We start from the raw sequence: 18,322 nt of genomic DNA, 5'->3' as shown, positions 1-18,322 counted from the left end.
AATTCAGTTTCAACGTGTCTTTCCATTCTTCTATAAATAATACACGTTAAAATTTTGCAGGCGTGAGATCCTAATGGTGCGGAAGTTTTCACACTTCTCAGCAACCGTTTTCTTACGAATAGGTATAACAACATTCTGCCAAAAATCGGATGGGACTTCTGTCTTATTCATCTTACACACTAAATGAAATAACCTTGCCTTGCTGGTTTCTTCTAAGGCAGTCAGTAATTCAGAGGGAATGTCATCAATTCCAGGTGCCTTGTTCCTATTCAGATCTCTCAAAGCCCTATCAAATTCTGACCTCAAAATTGGATCGCCCATTTCAACAGCATCAACAGACTCTTCTTGCTCCAGAACCATATCATCTATGTCTTTCCCTTGATACAACTGTTGGATATGTTCCTGCCAACCTTCTGCCTTGACTTCTTTCTCTAGAAGCGATTTTCCATCTGAGCTCTTAATATTCATACACCTAGTTTTCCTTTCTCCAAAGGTTTCCTTGATTTTCCTGTTCGCAGCATCTACCTTTCCTAGGACCATACAACCCTCAACATCCTTGCATTTCTTCTTCAGTCATTCTTCCTTAGCTGTCCAGCACTTTCTATCCACTTCATTCTTCAATCGCCTGTATTCCTTCCTGGCCTCTGCATTTTTTGAATTCTTATACTTTTGTCGTTCATCAATCAGGTCTAGTATCTCCTGAGTTATCCACTGATTCTTAGTTGATCTTTCCTTTCTTTTTAACTTCTTCAGCAGCCCTAGAGATCTCATTCTTCTTAACTGTCAATTCTTCCTCTATCGTTTCCTTCAGCCTTTCCATTCAGTCCTTGTACAACATGTTCCTTGAAACAATCCCTCTTTTCTTTCAACTTATCTAGATCCTATCTCCTTGCTTTCCTTCCTTTCTTCCTTCCTTCAATTTCTTCAACTTGAGGTGGCATTTCATAACCAACAAGTTGTGGTCAGAGGCCACGTCTGCTCCTGGGAAAAATTTTGCAATCCAACACCTGGTTTTTGAATCTTTGCCTAATCATAATGAAGTCAATTTGAAACCTTCTAGTGTCTCCAGGTCTTGTCCATGTATACAGCAGTTGTTAGTGGTGTTTGAACTAAGTATTAGCAAGGAGTAAATTGTGATCGGTGTAGAATTCAATCAGCCGACTTCCTCTTTCATTCCTATGTCCCAATCCAAATTCTCCTACTGTTTACCTTCTCTTCCTAAATTCTCGTCACCTTTTACATATTGTATTAAATCTTCCATCTCTTCTATGTTCTTTTGATTTCTTCATCATCCGCTGAGCTAGTAGGCATACAGAACTGCACTATTGTGGTGGGCATTGATTTGGTGTCTATCTTGACAACAATAATTCAGCCCTCATTGCGATTGTGATGACGTGGCTCAGATGGTCCACCATGTTGTAATGATGTGTCCACTTCGGAGCTTCCAGGGAGGATACCACGAACTTCATGCAGCAAGTGAAGAAGCAGTGAATTGGCTAAATTCTCTGCACATTAAATTATAAGTTAATTACCATTGATTGATCCTTTGTCCGATTGTTGTTTTTATCTACTTTAAGTGTATATAGTTTTAAGTGTGCATATATATAGTTTCTCTTTACCCTCTAAATGCAATACGAAATAAATAAATAAATAAATAAATAAACAAATAAATAAACAAATAAACAAATAAATAAACAAATAAACAAATAAATAAACAAATAAACAAACAAACAAACAAACAAACAAACAAACAAACAAACAAACAAACAAACAAACAAACAAACAAATAAATAAATAAATAAATAAATAAATAAATAAATAAATAAATAAATAAATAAATAAATAAATAAATAAATAAATCCTTTCACTATGCTGAATGTAGTAGCTTACCCACTGTCCTATTTCATTACTCATTGAACCAACTCCTGCATTTCCCTTGTTTGATTTTGTGTTGATAATTATTCTGTAGTTGCCTGACCAAAAATCCTGCTCTTCCTGCCAACATACTTCACTTATACCAACTACATCTAACTTTAGTCTTTTTAGATTCTCTAATCTACCACAACGATTCAAACTTCTCACATTCCACGCTCTGACTCACCGAATGTCAGTATGATTCTTCCTAATGAATGCCCCCCTCTTGTGTAGTCCCCACCCGGAGATCCGAACGAGGGACTATTTTACCTCCGGAATATTTTACCCGGGAGGAAGCCATCATAAGTATATCATTCATACAGAGAGAGCTGCATGTCATCGGGAATTAGTTAGCAGTATCAACACAGCTAGGCCATGCTGAGTATTATTACAAGGCCATATCAGTCAAACATCCAGACTGCCGCCCTTGCAACTTCCGAAAGGCTACTACCCCCTTTTGATGAACTATTCATTAGTCTGATCTCTCGACAGATAATACGCATCCGATATGGTTGCCCCTGCGGCTTGGCTATCTGCTTCATTAGGACACACAAGCCTCCCCACCACAGCAAGGTCACATGGTTCACAGAGGAGGTATTAAGTATTTAGGGGAAATTATAACTTATAATCTTAATGAGATACTAGCTTGACATAACAGAATATATAAATTAAACAAAGCAAATTATATTACAAAGACTACATACAACAAAAAAAGTTTATTACAGCAGCAAAATTAAGACATTATAAAACAGTCACACAGCCAAAAATAACTTATGCTAGTGAACTATTAATACAGTACAGCTGAAACAGACAAAATACTTAAGACAGAAAGAATAATAATTAGAACATGCATAAATAAACAATATCAATTTAATCGACAATGGAGAATAGTATAAAATAAAACAGTTTATAAGGAAATTGATTTTGTATTGAGCACGATTAGGATAAAACTTATATCATTCTTCGGACATCCTATCTCTACACCTGACACTAGAATTAGCAGAAGAAGAATTGAAAAATTATGGAATAGCAAGACCAAGATTAAATGGATTATGGAAATTAAGGATGATATTAAAGAACTAGAAATAACAACAGACGATCTTAAAAACATATTGGATTGATAGTAAATCAAAAAATCCTTTGTATACTTGACTAGTGGTCCAATGTAGGCCATAAAATAAATATATATATTTTTAATATTGATTTTATGTCCCACTACCTACCTAAACAGTTTTCAGGGATACCAAGGCGCTAGAATTTTGTCATGCAGGATCTTTTACGTTCCAGTACATCTATCGGCATGAGGCTAGAATATTTAAGCACCTACCAATATCACCAGGCTGAGCCAGGATCAAAGCCACTAAGTTGGGGTCAGAAAGCCAATAGGGAGCTTAAGTTATGTGGTCGATTCAGGAGAGAGTACCAACAATGTAGCTATATCATCTAGACAGGCTACAGTTCATCATTTCTCAGTTGTTAGTTGCACACAGGTAAAGGAAAACAAAAAGGAAAACAACAGGTCACTAATGTACAGAAACCGCTGATACAACATAGAGAAGAGAGATGAACATAGAGATGAATTTAGGGATTATTTTAGGGAGGAAACTTTTGAGATCATGAAAGAAGGTCATGAAAACATTGAAAACATGACAGAGTTATATTGATAAAGACTTTAATTTTTTTTACAATGTGCTTTGTGTCGCACGACACAGGTAGGTCTTATGGCGATGATGGAATAGGAAAGGGCTAGTGGTGAGAAGGAAGCGACCATGGCCTTAATTTAGGTACAGCCGGAGCATTTTCCTGGTGTGAAAATGGGAAATGATGGTAAACCATCTCCAGGGCTGCCGACTGCTGGCAGTGGGGTTTGAACACACTATCTCCTGAACGCAAGCTGATAGCAACATGACCCAAAGCACACAGCTACTTGCTCGGTTGACGGAATAATGGTGGAGCTGATAAAGCGGGCAGGGGACGAGGCGATAGACAATATGACTCACATTACTACTCAGATCTGGAGGACGAAGAACTTACAGGAAGTCTAGACAGTACAGTAGGAGATTACCAAGCGGGATTCAGGAAAGGTGATGATGATGATGATGATTATGATTGTTGTTTAAAGGGGCCTAACATCTAGGTAATTGGCCTCTAATGGTATGAAATGCAATGACAATTTAAAAGTCCAAAATTCATCCATTGACCAGAATTCAAAATGTGATGAATGAATGGATGAATATTAACACACTGCAGACCGAGTGCCCTTCACCCCATGCACAGGACTGTTTCCGGCCACTTCCCAACTACCCCCAAGCTGAGTGCATGCATTCATATAAACTGTCAGCATTTCACTAACCTTTGAAGGACTACTGTGTTTTTTCTGGAGGCCTTCCTGAATAGTTGTTGAAAGTCAGGTAGTAAGTATTTGTTGAAATTTATTTCGGCTCATAGTTTTCGGAAATATGGGTGTTTTTATTAGGAGATCGGTTGGCCAGTAATCTTTCAGACATGATTTCTTCACCTGCGCTATCAATATACATAAAGGATTTTTTAAAATTTCCCTGCTAGTGACATTAGTCCACTTTAGTGTTGTAGGGGATATGTTATGAGAATGTGAATTCTGCTCATAGTATAAGTTTGTCATCTCAGCTATATACTGAAAAAAATCCTCACCAAACATAAGTCCTGCTACTTGTCCTATGTTTCCAGGTTCACTAAGCAGGAGCACCTTCAAAATCTTCTAGCACAGGTTCACTGTTGTCCATAACCCAGTTGTCAGAAAAAACTACATTTTAGAAATAATAATAATAATAATAATAATAATAATTGTACCGGGCGGTACACCTCTACACCGTTTATTTAAAAATTGCGCCAGTTGAAACTCCTCTTCTGGAGGAAGGTTGAACTTTATCTATTCTATTAATTCTCTACTTTCTCAGAAGATGTCACCACGTGGAAAATTTTGAGTTTTTGAACTGTGTCACTTTTGATGTGTTTTTGTTTCGCTTGAAGTAAGAAGTGTGAACTTTCTCTTCTAGAGGACACTACTGAAGATCAACAATAGTGCGACCTAGTGCGGAGTTAAAGAACTATTTTGTTGGAGAAATTTTTATTTCAAAAGTTTGGGTTTTGTTAAATTTCTTTCTGTTATTGTTTAAGTTGGCTGTATACCCCTCTTTTTCCCCTTGTTTTAGATTTATCCAATCACGAATTTCTTAAATTAATTTCTATCCAATCAGATGTATCTTCCCCCAACTTGAATATGTTGCTGGGGCCTATCCAATAAAAACATTGTGGGCGGGTGTTTTCTTTCCCCTAACGCCTAGAAACTTCCGCGAGAGTATTTAAACTGCTGATTTTAGGGTCTCGGGGCCACTTTTGTTCCATCTCTCAGTGTGTAAAGTACATAGCAGGAGGCGGGAAGCGCCTCTTTCTTCACCAGCTGTTCAACTTCAGGTAATGGCCTCTTAATAACATCTTTTCTAGCTAGAGTTGGCAGTTTAACTCTCGCGGCGGGTTCTAGGTCTTCCACCATGTAACTTTCCTTTCAAATGTAAAAGCAACTAGGTATCTATTCTATCTTTCAAACTACATATCGGGATAGAGAGTGCTTAACCCTCCCGAGCTCCCACTCACATGGTTTTGAGGTGAACTTATTTTTCGCAACCTATTCTTCAGTAATGTAATGTAAGTTTGTGTTTTCTTAAGTCACCTCAGTAGTATGGGATTAGCCCTTGCATCAGCGGCCTAAGAGCCAACGTAGGTCTTAGAAACAAAGTGTATTAAGGAGTGCAAGTTCGCCTCCTCTCAAATTGTGATTTTAGAGGTCACGTAATTAACCTTCTTTTCATTTATTAGACCTCAGTAGATTGGGTATTTCTCCCCTGTGTTTTGGTCCGTTGAGGACAACTTGAAGGTGGAGTTTGGTGTAGCCTTTGAGAGGCTTAAATTTTGAGAGCGTGGGGCTCTTTTGAAAATCGAGTGTCATATGCCTCGTGGAGGCTTTTTAGTGTAATTTGGAGCAAGGGCTCCGAGGTATGAATGGGGTTTTCTGCCCCTCTGTTGAAACTAGTGTCTTTGAGGTAAAACTGGGCTGATTGCCCAAGCATTGTGTTTTCGGGGCTCGAAGCCCAAATCCTGTAAATATTGTGACTCCCCGTTGATTTGCTACATTGTACCTGCCATGCTTGTTATATCTTTGTTTTGAAAAGAAAATATAACCTTGTTAAATTTTGAAATTAATTTCTCTTTAGTAGCTTGAGATCCATTCACCACCCAGCACCTTCTTTCACGCCTACCTACCGCTAAAACACGGTAACAAGTGGTAGCAGAGCGTGGTTGAATGGGTCTCAGTTTAGCCCCTTTTGTCGGCTAAACATTGCTTTGATTCGAACTCTAACAATTTTCTCCGTTGCTGGAATTTTTTGAGTTTTTCAAAATTGTTCTGTCATCATGCCCGGCCCTCGTGATGTTCTCCTCCTTAACTATTTGCGCAAAGAGGAGTTGATATACGAGTTAACTATTAGAAATGTGCAATCTGGAGGCACGGTTGCAATCGACACCAACAAGCTTAGAGAGTCCCTTGATTTGCCCATTTCCATCCCCAATTTGGGAGAGAAAGAAATTGATGACTCTCTTTCCACGATCGTCGAGAATATTACTGGGCTAGCATCTGTAGTCAGCTTTTTTGATGAAAACGATCCGTCTCCTAATCAAATTAAGCGGGTGCAAGGCAGGCTGTATCACTTTGCAAATAGAGTTAATGATCTGTTGTCTCTAAAGGTGAATGACGTTCAGAGGAAGGACGCTAATACGCTCCTTGAAACTATTTCTGAATTGTCTAATAAGGTCACTCAATTGCTAACCGGCGAAGTTCCTCCCAAAACTGATCCACCCGCCACGGTGAATGTAGGTAACGAGGAAGAGCCTCCTCAGGGAGAAGTCAATAGGAAAACCATAACTGCTCAAACTATCTCTGCCCCATTAGACAGCGGGTCTGAACGCCGTGCATCATTGAGTAACATCCGTTCTGATTTAACTTCGTTGCCATTGAAACCTTTACCTACTATGTCACCTGGGTTTAGCAGCTTGCCTCATCCATTGGCAATGTTGCTAAGAGGTATCTCTAAGTTTTCTGTCAACACCACTAGTGATGTAATTTCATTTTTAAGATTTCTAGTGGAATTTCAGGATCATGCTCTTGTTTTTTCTCTTTCGCCATGTCAAATCTTGCAAATTATCTATCCGTATGCTATTGGTATTCTCTCTGATAAAATCGTAAGAGCCATTGCCGAGCAATCATCTATTGAGGATTTCCATGCCCATTTGCTAGCTAACTTTATCCCGGCTAGGGCCAGGTCCTCCCTGATTCAGAAGTACTATTACCGTGTACAGCGCTTGGATGAAAACTTGGCTGATTTCATACAAGATATCAAATTCTACACTAGGGTGTTTGCTCTGCACTTTCCTGAAGATCAGATTGTACAGGCTATTGTAGAGGGAATTTCACCTCCCTATAGGTCATATTTGTGTTTCGCGGCGTGCCCGCAAACGTTCTCTGAACTTGAAGCGTTAGCCGTCTCTGCGGAAGGAGTTAGGTATGCCGATTCCTTGCGCGTGGCAAAAGAACCCCCGCCTTCTGTTAGTAACACTCGGCCTCCACCTCGCCGACCAGTCAATCCCCGTAAATGTTATGCGTGCGGGTCGCCTGACCATTTGCGCAACAAGTGTCCACTGATCAAGTCAAGTGGGACAAGGAATGGAGCAGGGTCATCACAAGGCTGTTTTAAGTGTGGGGCCTTCTCACATATCGCCAAGAATTGCCCAAACTCCAATAGCACCCCCTCCTGCTCAACTTCTGGTGCAAATTCCACCTATGCCAATAATAAAAAGTGACTAACGGCTTCGGCTGAGTCGACTAATTCTGCTTTCCAAGGCTCAGCCCCGGGCAAAAAGGTCAAGAATTCAGGGAATGAGCAATCTTCAAATTCATTTTTTGAATGCCCCAGAGAGTGTCTTAGGATTGCGGCGGATACCCCCGCACCTGTTCCTTTTCTTAAGATTGAGTTAAATAACGAGCCTATAACAGCTCTCTTAGATTCAGGCAGTGTTTGTTCAATTATTTCGGCTGAATGGTATTCTAAATTGAAATCTGTTTGTAAACTCCCTAACTATGACTCATCTCCTGTTAAATATGTTTCGGCTAATTCATCTCCATTAGAAATTCTAGGTTCCTTACATGTCAAAATTCGTGTTTTTAAATTTACATGGAAATTCAAATTGTTTGTGGCCAAGCATTTGTCTTGCCCCATCATACTGGGAGCGGACTTCATGTCTCACACTGGTCTGGTGCTCGATCTTCAGAGTAAGTCGTGCACATTCAAATTTGCCTCTAACTGTAAAATCCCTCTATTAAAGTGTAATTCTGCATCATGTTCATCTATTTCGCCTACCCAGGATGAGATGTTGTTAGACCTTAGACATCTACCTGAGGAGCAGGCTGATAGTATTCGTAAATTGTGTCAGTCGTTTCCCGAGGTGTTCTCTGATACTCTTGGTGTTACTGACCTTATTGAATACAAAATTGAGGTCACGGATTCGATTCCTGTTCGCTTTCCACCTTATAGGCTGTCTCCTCCTAAAATGAAAGCTCTGAAAGAAATCATCGATCAGATGTTGAAGGATGGTATTATTAGGCCCTCTAAGTCAGCGTATTCTTCGCCTATTTTTCTAGTCCCGAAACCCCAAGGAGGCTTCAGGCCTGTCATTGATTACAGGGCTCTCAATCGGAAGGTGGTGTTGCAATCTGTGCCCCTTCCTGACCTTCATTCTTGTTTTTCATGGTTTCGTAAGGCCAAGTTCTTCACTATCTTGGACTTGAATCAGGCCTATAATCAAATTCCCCTTGCCGAAGAGTCTAAACACCTTACAGCGTTTGCCACGGACTGGAATTTATATGAATACAACCGCGTGCCTTTCGGGCTCCCCACGGGGGCAGCTGTGCTTACTAGGCTACTAGATAGGGTCTTCTCCGACATCAAATTCGAGTACTTATATCACTATTTAGATGATGTTGTCGTATTTTCAGAGACTTTTGAAGAACATCTAGATCATTTGCGAGAAGTTCTCGATCGCCTTCGTAAGGCTGGGTTAACTGTTAAGTTGTCCAAGGTTGCCTTTGCTAAGCCCTCTATGTCATTCCTAGGGCATATTGTGTCACCTGATGGTGTAGCTGTCGATCATTCTAGAACACAGGCCATCCGTGATTTTAAACCTCCTAAGGACATCAAAGGTATCGCTAGATTCATTGGTATGGTGAATTTCTTCAGGAAGTTTATTCCTAACTTCGCTAATAGAGCGGCACCCTTAAACCTTCTTCGTAGGAAAGGCATCAAATTCGAGTGGGGACCTTCTCAACAAGCCGCTTTCGAAGATCTTAAATTAGCTCTCTGTAATGCCCCTGTACTTGCTATGCCTGATTTCTCGAAGAAATTCATCGTCCAAACGGACGCGTCGTCGTCAGCTGTAGCTGCAGTCCTTCTTCAAGAGACTGAACTAGGGAGGCGTCCCATCGCCTATGCATCTAGGACTCTATCGGCTCAAGAAGCCAAGTACTCCATATATGAGCTTGAAGGTTTGGCAGTCTTATTCGCCTTAGAAAAGTTCCGTCTCTATCTGGAACACGTCAAATTCGATCTGGAGACAGATAATCAAGCCTTAAGCTGGGTCTTAGGTAGGCCGCGTCGTACAGGTCGTATAGCCCGTTGGGCCATCCGTATTTCTGCCTTCCAATTCGATGTACGGCATATCAGAGGTACTGAAAATGTTGTTGCTGATGGACTCAGCCGTATGTTTCATAACGACGTCGAGACCCACGAAACGGTCGACAGTTCATCACCTCCCGAGTCCATACTATCTGGTGTTAATGCCATCTTAACAGATGCTCCCATGCTTTTTAGGGATATTGAGAAATACCAACGTGAAGATCCGACGCTGGCTCCGATAATGGAAACCCTTTCTTCTGGGGAACATGTTGTCCCTTATGTTCTGAGGAATGGTGTTCTATGTTGCCCATCGAGGCATGATAGGATGATGAAAGTTGTTGTTCCAGCTGTTCTTGTACCTATGATCTTCAAGTATTATCATGAGACCCCATTAGGAGGGCATCTTGGAATCTTTAAAACTCGTGAGAAGATTCGTGAAATGTTCATCTGGAAAGGTATGGACGGTGAAATCCGTGAACTTGTAAAAGCTTGTAAATCTTGTTTGCTCAGTAAACCCACCATGTCCACCAAGGTAGGCCTTTTGTCTTCGCATCAAGCGTCGCGCCCCATGGAACGTCTGTATATCGATTATGTGGGACCCTTCCCCCAGTCAAAGGGCAATGCTAACAAGTTTATCTTTGTGTGCGTAGATGGCTTTACTAGATTTTCTTGGTTATTTCCGACTAAGCTGGCTACCGCTCAGTCCACCATTACTTGCCTAAATTCTATTTTTGCTTCTTTTGGTCCGTGCCAATACATTGTATCTGATAATGCTAAAGCTTTTACATCAAATCTGTTTCGTAAATTCTGTTTTGACTTGTCCATCTCGCATGTAACTACATCTGCTTATTACCCTCAACCATCTTTGGCTGAACGGGTTAACCGTAATCTCAGGTCCGCACTCATTGCCTATCATCATGAAGATCCTTCCAGGTGGGACACGTCCCTGCATTGGATAGCTTTTGCTTTGAATTCGGCGGTTCATGAATCTCACAAGTTTACTCCAGCTTCTTTGATGTTTAAGTTTGTTCCCAACTCGCCGCTTTCTAACCTCTGGTCTCTGAATGACATTCTACCCGAGACAATAGATCCAGACAATATTAAAGATCTTTGGAAGAAGGCTAAAGCCAATCTTAAAGTGTCTCATGAAAAGGTTAGGGAAAGGTATGATCGTGGACGGAGACCCACCCCTTTGAAGGTAGGCGACCAGGTTATGGTCAAAAATTTTGTTCCCGCGGGCAAGCTTGCCCCCAGATTTCATGGGCCTTGTGTCATTCTCGATTTTCTCACACCGGTTACCTTATTGTTAAGTAATCCAGCCACCGAGAGGATATTTAGAGTTCACCTGTCCCAGGTGAAACCGGTGTAAATTCTGTGTTAACTTGCTTCATATTATTTTGAAAGGATATGAAGGTTATATTTTTTTTTTTTGAGTTTCACTTTTAAGGCATTCTGCCCCTTCTGTAATATTTTGGTTTTAGATGTAAGCCTTTTGTACTACCTGCCCCGATCCGTTAAACTGCCATCCTGTCCTTGCCACGGCCATTACCACGCTCCCGTCTCCTGCTCCACTCTACACTGTGGCTTCATAATAGTAAATGCCATGGATATCTACACGCCGCTGGCCCCTCAACCTCTCCACAAGCCTGTGCCCTCAAAGAAGATGATAGTCCAACACAATTCTGCCGCCTAGCTTTAATGTTTCAGCGCCCCCGCAGCCGCGCAGCGCCGTGCAGCAACTGGGGAGGGGGATGGGCCCCCTCCTCTCCAGCGAGGACGACATGTGCACGGCGAGCCGGAGCTCACCTCCCGGCCAAGGCTGATGTGCGGCGCACGACCTGCTACACGCCCGCAGCCTGTATCTGTTCACCGCGGGCGCGGCGTACTTCAACACCTCTGCTCCCCTCGTAGTGCGGGCGAGCGGTATCTCAGGGTACTTGAGGGGTCCGAGCGGCCTCCGTTGGACGCAAGCTGCAACGGCCGGTCTGGCCATTCAACTTAGCCTACATCAACTACATAGACATTTCTGTTCAACCTTAATTCCGCTTCATGGGAATTCAACAGCAATATTTGGTGGACATTGCAAATTTTTCCTTCAATTTCAAGTATTAAATGTTTATCTTCAGAAATTCAACTTTTACAAACATAAAGACTTTCATTCACCTGCAACAACAACATTTTGAAACTGAATTAAGAAATCTTGTAAATGCTTCTGCTATCTATCTTCGTATCAACATCATTACTTGGACTTTGTTTCAAACTGATTTCATGTGTCACCCCTGGAGGAACTTTTGGGGGGGGAGGTCTGTACCGGGCGGTACACCTCTACACCGTTTATTTAAAAATTGCGCCAGTTGAAACTCCTCTTCTGGAGGAAGGTTGAACTTTATCTATTCTATTAATTCTCTACTTTCTCAGAAGATGTCACCACGTGGAAAATTTTGAGTTTTTGAACTGTGTCACTTTTGATGTGTTTTTGTTTCGCTTGAAGTAAGAAGTGTGAACTTTCTCTTCTAGAGGACACTACTGAAGATCAACAATAGTGCGACCTAGTGCGGAGTTAAAGAACTATTTTGTTGGAGAAATTTTTATTTCAAAAGTTTGGGTTTTGTTAAATTTCTTTCTGTTATTGTTTAAGTTGGCTGTATACCCCTCTTTTTCCCCTTGTTTTAGATTTATCCAATCACGAATTTCTTAAATTAATTTCTATCCAATCAGATGTATCTTCCCCCAACTTGAATATGTTGCTGGGGCCTATCCAATAAAAACATTGTGGGCGGGTGTTTTCTTTCCCCTAACGCCTAGAAACTTCCGCGAGAGTATTTAAACTGCTGATTTTAGGGTCTCGGGGCCACTTTTGTTCCATCTCTCAGTGTGTAAAGTACATAGCAGGAGGCGGGAAGCGCCTCTTTCTTCACCAGCTGTTCAACTTCAGGTAATGGCCTCTTAATAACATCTTTTCTAGCTAGAGTTGGCAGTTTAACTCTCGCGGCGGGTTCTAGGTCTTCCACCATGTAACTTTCCTTTCAAATGTAAAAGCAACTAGGTATCTATTCTATCTTTCAAACTACATATCGGGATAGAGAGTGCTTAACCCTCCCGAGCTCCCACTCACATGGTTTTGAGGTGAACTTATTTTTCGCAACCTATTCTTCAGTAATGTAATGTAAGTTTGTGTTTTCTTAAGTCACCTCAGTAGTATGGGATTAGCCCTTGCATCAGCGGCCTAAGAGCCAACGTAGGTCTTAGAAACAAAGTGTATTAAGGAGTGCAAGTTCGCCTCCTCTCAAATTGTGATTTTAGAGGTCACGTAATTAACCTTCTTTTCATTTATTAGACCTCAGTAGATTGGGTATTTCTCCCCTGTGTTTTGGTCCGTTGAGGACAACTTGAAGGTGGAGTTTGGTGTAGCCTTTGAGAGGCTTAAATTTTGAGAGCGTGGGGCTCTTTTGAAAATCGAGTGTCATATGCCTCGTGGAGGCTTTTTAGTGTAATTTGGAGCAAGGGCTCCGAGGTATGAATGGGGTTTTCTGCCCCTCTGTTGAAACTAGTGTCTTTGAGGTAAAACTGGGCTGATTGCCCAAGCATTGTGTTTTCGGGGCTCGAAGCCCAAATCCTGTAAATATTGTGACTCCCCGTTGATTTGCTACATTGTACCTGCCATGCTTGTTATATCTTTGTTTTGAAAAGAAAATATAACCTTGTTAAATTTTGAAATTAATTTCTCTTTAGTAGCTTGAGATCCATTCACCACCCAGCACCTTCTTTCACGCCTACCTACCGCTAAAACACGGTAACAATAATAATAATAATAATAATAATAATAATAATAATAATAATAATAATAATAATAATAATAATAATAATAATACCCATGTGGGGATTTACCGGTTACCTCCATCAGGCGCGTCCCATTGGAATTGAGGAAGCTCGCTGGCTCTGCCGCCAACAGAGTCAGAGGGTAGTAGGGAAATCAAATACCACCGTGAAAAAAAAAACTGGTCTCTTGCCAGCGTTACGGCGAAGACTGGTAAATGACCAGAAGCCAGAAAACATCTTGAGGCAACCTCTAGGGCTAACAACCCTAGTTGTAAAGGGATGGGTACTCGTCCAAAGCAAAGTCAAGTCAAAAAGCATGATGGCACAACATTTCAAGAAACATACCCCAGGGGGTAAATCTTCGGATAAATCCCTTGTTGTGAACGCCACGGCACACGAGTCTCGTTCGGATTCTGGGGGAGACTTGACATCATGCAAGAGACGAGTCGGAGTGTTTCGGTGTACCCCGAAGAGTCAAAAACTCAGGCCAAAATCTAAAACCTTTCTAGCAACTTTCAACATAAATTCACTTACACAAACTGGCAAGCTGAAAACCCTCACCAAAGCTCTTCACGAAAATCAGATATCCATAATGGCCCTACAGGAAACAAGGTACCCAGATGAAGAGATTTTTGAATCCGAAGGCTACCGATTTTTCAAGAGCAAAGCGCAAAGAGGAATCCTCAATGGAGCTGTGATGCTTGGAACTGCGTTTGCTGTTAGAACCAAGATCCTTAAATTGGTTGCAAATTTCGAACCTGTGAATGACAGATTGTCTATACTCACAATTAAATGCGCGAACAAAACTTACGCCCTAGTTAACGCACATGCTCCTACAAACGATAAGAACAAATCTGATCCAGACAAAGTTGATAATTTCTGGGACCTACTGGATGAAAAATTAAACAAAATCCCCAAACACCATGTCAAGCTTCTTTTGGGTGACTTCAATCCCCAACTAGGTCGTGAACAGAAGTACAAGAAAGTTATAGGAAATTACCCTGCTCACAAAAGAACCAATCCCAACGGCAAAAGACTGGTGTCCATTTGTGAAAATCACAACCTGCAGGTCATGTTGACCCACTTTCGCCATCTACCCATAAAGCAAATGACTTGGCGGTCTCCCGTCCAAGCTCTTGGAGAGTTCCAAATTGATCGTGTTGCAATCTCTAGGAGAAACAGCCCTGAGATTATGAATGTCAAGGTAAAGAAAGGCATCAATGTGGCCTCAGATCATTACATGTCTCTTATCAAATTCAAACCAATTCCCGCAAACACAAGGAAGACAACCAAAAGATCACACGCTTCGACAATGATAAACTTCGGCAAAGGGTCGAGGAGTTCCAGGAGAAGGCTAGACCAAATGACTGACTTTAACAACGCCGAAAGTCTCCTTGTTGAGGCCGCCAAAGACGTGCAGAAATCAAGAGAAGCAAAAAAGCATACCTGGTGGAATGGTAGCTGCGAATCAGTCCTCCAAGAAAGACTCAATGTGTGGAAACAGTACTACTCTACGAAATCAGAAAATGATTGGGAAACCTACAAAGCCCAACATGCCCAAGCAGCTAGGGTGTTCAGAACTGAGAAACGTAAATATGAAAAATCTCTCATTGAAAAGATGGAACAAAACTTTAGGAAGAATGAAAGGAGAGAGTACTACAGAGCCTTCAGACGCAAACTCACTGGCTATAAACCACCATCTCTATGCTTTGAGCGAAAGGATGGCACGCTAGCGACGTCAAATGAAGGAAATTGCAGCATTCTGGCAGATTATTTCAAGAATTTACTTAATTGCTCTAAACCGCAAAGCGCCATTGAGACCAAGGAACCCTTACTCAGGTACCCAGATTCCAGACCACCCGACAGAGATGAAATCAAGCGCCACATTGCCCGTCTCAAAAATAACAAAGCGCCGGGGGAAGACTCAGTAGTAGCAGAACTATGGAAATATGCCCCAGAGGAATCACCTGATATCTTCTTGCAAAAGCAAATAGAAGAAATTTGGAACAAGGAGACCCTACCCGAAGATTGGAAAATAGCTTTGATCCATCCATTACACAAAAAAGGCAGCATGAAGAACATCAACAACTGCAGAAGAATATCTTTGCTACCCGTGTCTTACAAAATTCTATCACTTGCCATCCTGGAGCGTTTGGAAGCACAAGTCGAACATCAAATAGGTGAATACCAAGGAGGGTTCAGAAAAGGTCGCTCAACAGCTGAACAGATCCAAAATCTCAACACGATCATCAGATATTGTACACTAAGGTCCAAGCAGTATGTGTCTGTCTTTGTGGACTTCAAGAAAGCGTACGACTCCATTGACCGGGAAGTCCTGCTAAACATCTTAAATGAATTTGGAGTTGATTTGAAACTGCTGGCATTAATTAGAGCCACTCTGACCGATACAAAATCCAAGGTGAAGTTCCACGGATGTCTCTCGCATTCCTTTGACATCAAGACAGGAGTCCGACAAGGTGATGGGCTATCCCCGATACTCTTCAACTGTGTTCTTGAAAAGATCATCAGAACCTGGCGGGTGAGATTACAGGAAACCAACTACAGTCCATTGAGAATAGGAACCACATCCAAGGGGATCGCAACAGACTGCTTAGCATTTCCCGATGACATTGCTGTTCTCTCAAACGACATAGAAACTGCTAGAGCTCAAGTTGAAATTTTAAAGGAAATTGCCGAACAAACTGGTTTGCAGATATCGTTTGAGTAAACAGAAGTAATTACTAACATCAAAGAGGCTCCACCAAAACTCCATACAAAATACGGGGACATCACCCGAGTAGACAAATTCAAATACCTGGGTGAGATCATCATGAAAAATGGACTGGACAAAGAAGCACTTCAGGAGCGAGTACGCAAACTGGAAATAGCCTACCAAACATCCCACACAATCTACAACAAAAAATGCCTTTCCCAAAACACCATGATACGTCACTATGAAACAGTTCTGAAGCCAGTAGTTCTATATGCAGCCGAAACCCTGTCTCTAAATGCCAACAAAGGACTCCTTGAAGAACTGGAGAAAAGAGAATGCAAAATTGTGAGAGGAATCTTGGGATCAAAGTACAGAAATGGAATCCATCAAAAGAGATCCAGCAAGATAGAGAAAATTACCGACACAATCAGAAAAACTAAGATGTACCCACCAACATTCTAAATAAAAATAAAAAATAAAAAAAAATTGACTCAATTGAATTAACTAAAAGATTAATATTTTACATGTGATGTTTTTGTAAATATCTTTTTTATATGTATGTCAACTGAAGATGATCCCTTACAGATCGAAACCGGTCTTGACCTAATTTACCAATTTTGAAGTAAATAAATCTGTGTATTGATAAGGTGGTGACTTTTAAATTATCTTTATACTGTGATACCAATCAATACGGAAATGAAGCTAATAGATTATAACAATCAGAAAAAGACGGGCACGATTTTACGGTCATCTGAAAAGAATGGACGGAAGAAAGTTAACTAAAGAAATCTTTTACTTTTTTGATTCAAACCCCAAAACCACAATTCCCTGGTTTGGAAATACCAGAGAAGATCTGCAAATGCTACATATCTCAGCTGAAGATGGCCTTAACAGAGATCTCTTCCGCAAGAAAATATTGACGAACGGGCTAAACCGAGACGAGCAACCGAAGAGAAGACACGGTGCCCCTTGGACAGAGGAGTGTAAGCAGCCCACTCACAAAGAATGAGGGAAATTTGGGCTCTAAAGAAGGCAAAGTTCAGTGTCAAATGCAACAAAACTTAACGTGGTCCTTGATGGCTCCAGCGAATTATATATATATATATATATATATATATATATATATTATAATAATAATAATAATAATAGTATGGCCTAACACAATTATCACACTCGTTTTGCGCCACGCGAGTTCCACACCTTGAAGATAAGGCTATATCCTCGTAATCACTCGAAACATTTCCTTTAGAAGATATTTCATCATTGAACTTTAAATATTCAGCATCACTTGGACATTTGGAGCCTGTATCAGCACATAATTCACGAATAATTTCATCCCTGTCTAAACATGTGCGATCCCTGGGCACCACCATCTTGCAAACTGCATGGCTCTTTAAACTCTGTAAACATGTCAGAAAATGCAAAGAAAATCTATGATATGAAGAATAATAAAAAATAAATGCTACTATCGAATGTGTGGAACCATACATAACAGAGATATATCACCCCTGACTTCCAAATAGTTCTGGTATATCTCAAAAGATAGCACTAAACTTCAGTCTGCTGCTAATACGAGATAACTCGGGACTGGTCCACAATGCTCGGCCAGGCAAACACGAGTTTTCTCGGGACCGTGGGTACAAATCACAGGCAACGTAATCGCGTGATGTTCCACATATAGTGGTACTAATCAGAGGTACTGGAAACCCACAGTGAACCACTCTCTGCTGCTACTAATCACAAACCTATTGTGTACCTAACATAGTGGTACTACTCGCAAGTAAAGGCAACCCACTGTGTTTCCCGCGTGATGGTACTAATCATAAGTAGTCCAACAATACTAACCACTATTAAATCTCCAGAAATGTATAATGGTTAGACCACAAATGCAGCATAAGATGCTGCTCAGTTTGTAGATGAAGGAAGAAAAAGCTTTAGGATAAGGAATGCAGATGGACTGAAGAGTACAAAAACTCAACTGGGTGAAGAGGTCCAGGATATTAAAATGGAATGCAGATAGACGAATGCAACAAGGCTACAATACAGGAACAGTGTGTAAAGATGGAGAAAATACATCCCAATGAAAGGACATGGAAACATGAAGATATATAAGCAA

At 41.0% G+C, this 18,322-nt stretch overlaps 1 protein-coding gene across 1 annotated transcript in view; it reads right to left on the bottom strand.

The window, feature by feature from the left end:
* Positions 1-18,322, bottom strand: part of Arl5 (ADP-ribosylation factor-like 5) — a 72,302-nt gene that overhangs the window by 17,745 nt on the left and 36,235 nt on the right. The window lies entirely within an intron of this gene.

This window comes from Anabrus simplex, chromosome 6 (assembly GCF_040414725.1).
Source record: "Anabrus simplex isolate iqAnaSimp1 chromosome 6, ASM4041472v1, whole genome shotgun sequence".
Lineage (NCBI taxonomy): Eukaryota > Metazoa > Arthropoda > Insecta > Orthoptera > Tettigoniidae > Anabrus > Anabrus simplex.
The sequence above is the reverse complement of the archived record's forward strand: the minus strand, read 5'-3'. Positions and strand labels throughout refer to the sequence as shown.